Source organism: Polistes dominula, unplaced genomic scaffold (genome assembly GCF_049000335.1).
Source record: "Polistes dominula isolate Pdom_NZ unplaced genomic scaffold, Pdom_raw_medaka scaffold_35, whole genome shotgun sequence".
NCBI lineage: Eukaryota > Metazoa > Arthropoda > Insecta > Hymenoptera > Vespidae > Polistes > Polistes dominula.
This window is the reverse complement of record NW_028300968.1, coordinates 859,191-867,422: the sequence shown is the minus strand read 5'-3', so window position 1 is coordinate 867,422 and position 8,232 is coordinate 859,191. Positions and strand designations below refer to the sequence as shown.

Below are 8,232 nucleotides of genomic sequence, written 5' to 3'. Positions count from 1 at the left end.
CTACCTGCCTGCCTATTATCCATATTTTTACCCATTTTAAGAAAAACCATACATACCCACCCACTCACTCCACGGTTCTCACACATACCACCAGGGTGCAAAAGCCTAAACTAGAGAGCATGCCCCGGGGCACCTCCGACACCCTAGTTCAACCACGTTTTCTAAACTTATATGCTAATGGGTATACGTACGTATTTTGCTGTAATCGACTGCCAAGGCTAATGATTATTGCATAAAAAACTAAAGCAAAAATACAAGTATACACTAGCATATATATGCATACTAGTTATATACAAGTATATCAAAGTTTCCACAAATAAATGCAGTAACTCTACTATGCAAACGAGATTATCAAAAAAAAAAAAAAAAATTAGAAATATTTAAAATAAATCTAAGAATACAGAAACACGTATTTTTCATATCACACGTGATATGTAGAAGTAGTGCTTTGAGTATTTAATAATGTATTAAATGAATAAACAATATCGCGAAACGATGTACAATACACACTACCTAATACGCACACACAGGTGTAAAGTACATCGTGCAATCACTAGCACAATAACAGCCGCCAATAGGGGAAAAAACTAAAACTAAACCCACGCTAACTGTTTCTCACCCATACGTGTAACACCTGGGCACACGCATAGATGAGAACGCAGAAAGTATGGGGGGGAGAAACGGGAGATTAGTATATTAGAAGCTGAAAATCCTGATCTAAAAAATATGATTAAGACATAAACACATAAATACATTTGTATAAAAATTCATCTAAGCGACTAAGGACTCTACAAGTCATTTGGTGAATAATGACTTAAACAAGCGAATGAAAAAAAAAAGTTACCCCATATGAAACAATTATAGTTTCGAGGTAAGGATGTATTAAAAGACTCTACAATAATGATGGATATTTTTTGCAAACCTCGGACGACTCCTTTCATTAAGTTGGCTGTTCTAATTAAAGAACTGGGCTTTGAGCCGCCACTTAACTGCCAAAGTCTATCCGTCGCGAATGAGTTTGTTTTCTTGCTCATTTATTTAAAATATCAAAGTATTGATATATCAAAATTAATTTCGATTAGATAAACTATGTACGAAGAAATGCATGTAAGACATTTATTACATGCTTTTAACACGTAATAAAAAAGAGAGTGCATTTATTAATTGCATTATGAATTAAATGAATTTAACCGATGAGACAAGAAAACCTATCCTGAACTAATAATAAAACATACAATAAAACATACAATTTTCATGAGTAACTCCTAAAAAGGAATTACTCATGTGCTCGTCAATAATTTATTTAAATAATTACAACCAGTAACTCGTGCCGATTTGGACCTTTCATCCTCGGCATGATTGAGCACTGGAGGGATTTTAAATAAAAACTCACGATTTAAGAAGTTCTGCGATGGCTCCAAAACACTCCTACTTCGTAGCAAGTATTGCAGTCTGACGATGGAAGACGATACTCGATTTGCCATTGAAGAAGATCCATCGAAGATCCATCGAAGATCCATCGAGGAATTCATCCAACATCTTTGAAAGGAAGAGAATCCATGGTTATATCTGTAAAATTAAATAGAACAAAACGATAAATTATCTGGAATATTATTCAAAATCATATAAAATAAAATTGAATAAAATGTAAATACAAATGAATACTTACAATGCATTTCAAGAAGATGCAGCTCTATTGCACCATGGTGATGCACCTCGCGTGAATCTAAAAACGCGGTATAAACGAAAATAAGAAACTATAGTTGAGTTCCTTATCGCGAAACCGATATTTTATTATACGACGAACAACACTGACTCTAATTCGCGTTTGATTTTAACTTATTACTCGCCCGATCACTGATTCTACAACTAATTTAAAGACTGCATTGCACGCAGTTTGATGATACCACCATAAACACTGCACATATTGCTTCGCTCACTGTTGCAATCTGAAACTGAAATAAAAAACAATACTATTAATATCATTACTATTACAGAAAAACATTAAAATTTTGGAGGAATTATTTAATACAAAAATATACTCACTTTAAATCTTTATTGATGAATGCACAATAGATCTCTTATCCTTAGGATGACGATGCCAATGCACAAATAATGACTATAAAACTGCATTAAATGTAATTAATTCAATTAACACTAGATTTATGGACCGAGCAAATGTGATTCATTTCAAACTTTTTTGTTACATATATATAAAACAGAAATATTTTAATTAATTGTAATTTAATAAAATTTAAATTTAATTAATTTTAAAATAGAATATTTTTTAAAAATATATATTAATTTTTAATGCTGTAATGAAATATGCATAAATATTAATTCCTCTCCTCTACCCACTTTTTCATTTAAACAATGTTTGTAAATTTTAAGTAAATAGTGAACAAAACAATAGTGAACAAATCTAGTGTTAAACGAATTTCTAAATGAATTTAATTAATAAAATATGAATACCATTCCAACGATGATCTGAAACACAAATAAAAACAAAATAATATAAATCGTTGTTATATAAAAATTACTATAATTATTGAGAACATGTTTAATATAAAAATTAATTTACCTTCTATCTTCAGTGATGAATGCACGATGGGTCTCCTACCCTTAGGATGACGATGAGCACACATTTAAACTTAATAAAAGAAACTTGCGAGTTTCTTAACCGAGAAAACGAAACTTTAATATGCGACGATCAACACTGAATCTACTTGTCGACTTTTTTATATTTTATTTTAACACGATGCAACACACGAGAACCTCATTGCCTACGCGCTCGATTGCAATGATTTTCTGAAACAGAAAAAGAAAAAGAACAATTAATATTATTGTTGTAATAAAAATCAATTGAAATTATCATAGAAATGTTTGATAGTAAAATATACTTACTTTTAGTCTTCGTTGATGATTGCAGGATGGGTATCCTACCCTTAGGATGACGATGTATAAAATAAAATTAAATAAAAAGTCTGAAAAGCTGAAACATACTAAAGACCATATTACAATATTTCCTGTAAATCATTTCTGAAGGCAGGGCACACATTAAAACCATTGAATATTTCTGATTAAATATTCAATATAATCAGCAAACTCAATAAAGAGTAACTTAAAAAATAAACCAGTTTTTATACCATTCTATGCAATGAAAAACTTTTTAAACTATTAAAATCAAAACGATAACGTTAGAAATAAAATTATTAAATAATTTAATACGTCTCTTTTTCGTTTATGTTGTCTCGTCGAAGGATAGAAGACGAATACGAGATACGTTGCTACGTAACCTTGGTAGAGGAGATCTCGGGAGTGTCGAACGTTCGGCTATTATACCTATATTATCGGCTGTTTACGTTTTGTCTTCGGCTCGAGAAACTTCTGGAAATAAAAATACACATTTATAATAACCTATATGTCGAGTGTATTGTTTTCTTATTCTTCCTCTCTCTCTCTCTCACTCCTTCTCTCTCACTCTTTCTGTAGTATTTCTATATGCTTATATTTAAAAAAAAGTAATGCTCACCTCGCCGTATATGGAGTAGATAAAAAAAGTTGCCACAAGATTAAAAGGTTAGTGAATTCGTGTTGCAACTCTCCCCATGCTCAGAAAGCTAAAAAAAAAGTAAATTATGAAAAAACTCACGTATACAAATCTTGCATTTAGTATTTGGTATATAACATTTATTATATAGCATTTGATTATATAACATTATATATCATTTCATTTGATATATAATATCATTTGATAATAGGAAAGTATAATTTAGAAAATTATTTGAAACAATTACCTGAAATCAACGGGATAACAAGATCCGCTGCAACAAGTATACAGATGCCGGATTAAAAAATTCGGAAGATTCGCCATATTGATGTGCATAAAACAGGCGCATAAGACTGGCGCGAAAATACTGCATGCGCGAAAATGATGCGCAGTAGATCTTCTTTCCACCTATAATAAAATAAAATTTCGAATGATTAAAAATACGATATAAAAGCATACAAATTGTCAAAATATACTAAAAAAATCAAAATTGATCCTTACATCCTTTATATATTATAATAGGAAGGTGTAAACCTTACAAAATATCTTTTAATTACCTGATCTTAACGGGACGATGACACTCCGATGTGTTCTCCACGAATGACGCCATGAAACTGAAGAATTCGGACGAAAGCTTGGCTGTGATTGGCTAATTCATTTTTTTGAACAAGAAAAGGGTCATCACGGCTTCTTACACGGACAGAATCTGACCTTCCTCATGACCACGCTGGTCAAACTACATATGATAATTTATTTATTAAATAAATTAAAAATCATTTCTATTTTTCTAATAAATGTACACAATACTTATAAATATTCTAAAAATAATGAATAGAATAAAGACAATGTAGACATTAAAAGATCTTTGTCGTTTTGCACAAAAGAACAATGTCGTATAGAAGACAATTGTCGATAGAAAAATGTCTAATATGAAATGCAGCATATGAAAGAATAAATTCCCAAAATCTGTATCGATAAAGAATCCTCACAATTGAAATACTTTCACAGATGCATAATTGTTTTAAAAATATTCACAATAACGTTTATACACGATTCACACACGAAGATTATTCCACATGATTTTCTATGCTATAAGATACTACATTCTCTTTATTCTATTCATTATTGTTAGAATAATATATGAATAACGTGTACATTTTATTTCTAATCGAAAAAAGAAACATAAATTTATAACATATCAAAATTATTTTCTATTTAATGTACCTTAAATCCTATGAAATGTTTAAACCAATGTATATGCATAGAAACAATCTGAAATGTAATTAGAGTATATTAGAATAATAAAATAATTGTTAATTAAAGAATGAGATTGCCTATTTTTATTTAAAAGCTTATATATGATATATGTACCTTTCTCTTAAAGATTCACCTTTTAACTGAGGCATTATCCTGTGTGAAAATTCTTTTATTCAATGTTGGTTATGTTATTTTCCAAATTTGCCTATGTATGCAACGCAAATAACATTCCAATTAAACAGAATTACAGATTACAATTCTCTTATTTTTACATTCTTATCACTATTTTTACTTTACACAATACTTTACACACTTCAATTGTAAACATTATAAAAATAATGAATAAAATAAAAAAAGAATACATATTAAAAACATTATCTCATTGCATACGAGAAAATAATCATGGAGAAGAGAAACTTTTTCAATGAAATTTGTAAAACAATTGACAATTTATCGCTTGCCAACAGTATAAAAATAAATCCTCATCATAAAGGCGCGTTTTTACTTTATCGATATTGATAATAGGGACTTTTATACTGTTGGCAAGCGATAGATTGTCAATTGTTTTGCCAATTTCGTTGACAAAGTTTCTTTTCTATATGATTGTTCTCTCGTGTGTAATGAGATAATGTTTCTATTATGGATTCTTTTTACTATATTCCTTATTTTTATAATGTTTAGAAGGGACATATGCATTTAATAAAAATAGTAATAACATAATAGTGATAAGAATGTAAAAATAAGAGAATTGTAATCTGTAATTCTGTTTAATTGGAATGTTATTTGCGTTGCATACATGGGCAAATTTGGAAAATAACATAACCAACATTCAATAAAAGCATTTTCACAGAGGATAATGCCTCAGTTAAAAGGTGAATCTTGAAGGGAAAGGTACATAGATCATATGTAATAAGTTATTAGATAACAATATGCACTTATATTAATTATTTAACAATTATTTTATCATTCTAATGAACGGCTCAGTCTATAAATTTCCGAAGAGGAAGGTACTCCAATAATTTATCTCGTACTTTTAAACAATAATCGACACTTCTATCGATTAATTAACAATTATTTTAATACTCTAATACACTCTACTTATATTACAGCATAATTTAACACTCGTAGTCATCACTGCGCATGAGCGACAAAATAATTACATTAGAATGAATAAAATAATAAAATTTGAACGTTATAATCTTGAATTTTCATTATTAGAATTATTATTACCGTTGCAGAAATAATCAACATAAGAAAAATCATAAACAACTTTCTAATCAAAGTTTTGTTTTAGAGAACAATGGGTCAGTCTGCAAGTGAATTTCGAAGAGGAAGGTACTCCAATAATATATCTCGTACTTTTAAACAATAATTAATACTTCTATCAATTAATTAACAATTAATATAATATTCTTATACACTGTACTTATATTACAGGACAATTAAACCCACGAAGAGTCATCACTGCGCAGGTGTGATAAATTAATTCTATTACAATGAATAAAATAATAAAATTTAAACGTTATAATATTATAAATTTTCTTTATTAGGATTATTACTACAGTTGCACACGAGCTCGACATAAAACAAAGTCATATAAACAACTTTCTAACTAATGTTTTGTTTTAGAAAACAATGGGTCAGTCTGCAAGTGAATTTCGAAGAGAAAGGTACTTCGAATATATATTCCGTACTTTTAAACAATATTTGACACTTCTATCGATTAATTAACAATTATTTAAATATTTTAATACACTTTACTAATATTACAGCATAATTTAACACTCGAAGTCATCACTGCGCATGAACAATAAATTAATTACGTTAGAATGAATAAAATAATAAAATTGGAACGTTATAATATTGAATTTTCTTTATTAGAAATATAATTACCGTTGCAGAAATAATCAACATAAGAAAAATCATAAACAACTTTCTAATCAATGTTTTGTTTTAGAGAACAATAGGTCAGTATAGAAGTGAATTTCGAAGAGGAAGGTACTCCGAAAATATATTTCGTACTTTTAAATAATAATCGATACTTCTATCGATTATTTAACAATTATTTTAATATTCTAATACACCCTTCTTATATTACAGCATAATTTAATACTCGAAGTCATCACTGCTCATGAACAATAAATTAATTACATTAGAATAAAAAGATTGGTAAAATTGGAACGTTATAATATTGAATTTTCTTTATTAGAAATATGATTACCGTTGCAGAAATAATCAACATAAGAAAAATCATAAACAACTTTCTAATCAATGTTTTGTTTTAGAGAACAACAGCTCAGTCTATTAGTGCATTTCGAAGAGGAAGGTACTCCGAAAATATATTCCGTACTTTTAAACAATAATCGATACTTCTATCGATTAATTAATAATTATTTTATTATTCTAATACACTCTACTTATATTACAGGACAATTAAACACTCGAAGTCATCACTGCGCAGGAACAATAAAATAATTACGTTAGAATAGATAAAATAATAAAATCTGTACGTTATAATATTGAATTTTCTTTATTAGAATTATAATTACCGTTGCACACATGATCAACATATATGAAGTCATATAAACAACTTTCTAATCAATGTTTTGTTTTAGAGAACAACAGCTCAGTCTATTAGTGCATTTCGAAGAGGAAGGTACTCCGAAAATATATTCCGTACTTTTAAACAATAATCGATACTTCTATTGATTAATTAACAATTATTTTAATATTCTAATACACCCTTCTTATATTACAGCATAATTTACCACTCAAAGTCATCACTGCTTATGAACAATAAATTAATTACATTAGAATAAAAAGATTGGTAAAATTGGAACGTTATAATATTGAATTTTCTTTATTAGAAATATAATTACCGTTGCAGAAATAATCAACATAAGAAAAATCATAAACAACTTTCTAATCAAAGTTTTGTTTTAGAGAACAATGGGTCAGTCCATAAGTAAATTTCGAAGAGGAAGGTACTCCGAAAATATATTCCGTACTTTTAAACAATAATCGATACTTCTATTGATTAATTAACAATTATTTAAATATTTTAATACACTTTACTAATATTACAGCATAATTTACCACTCAAAGTCATCACTGCTTATGAACAATAAAATAATTACTTTAGAATAGAAAAAATAATAAAATCTGTACGTTATAATATTGAATTTTCTTTATTAGAATTATAATTACCGTTGCAGAAATAATCAACATAAGAAAAATCATAAACAACTTTCTAATCAAAGTTTTGTTTTAGAGAACAATGGGTCAGTCTGCAAGTGAATTTCGAAGAGGAAGGTACTCCAATAATATATCTCGTACTTTTAAACAATAATTAATACTTCTATCGATTAATTAACAATTAATATAATATTCTTATACACTGTACTTATATTACAGGACAATTAAAC

The 8,232-nt window shown here is 28.3% G+C and overlaps 1 long non-coding RNA gene across 1 annotated transcript; it reads right to left on the bottom strand.

Annotated features, from left to right (window-relative positions):
- Nucleotides 1–2,002: 2,002 nt before the first annotated feature.
- Nucleotides 2,003–4,188, bottom strand: LOC149032343 (uncharacterized). Its single transcript, XR_016176812.1, has 6 exons — nt 4,108–4,188; nt 3,798–3,958; nt 3,533–3,620; nt 2,905–3,387; nt 2,582–2,808; nt 2,003–2,487 (listed from the first exon to the last, which is right to left on the bottom strand). It is a non-coding gene; the product is annotated as an uncharacterized LOC149032343 (long non-coding RNA).
- Between the last annotated feature and the right edge of the window lie 4,044 nt (nt 4,189–8,232).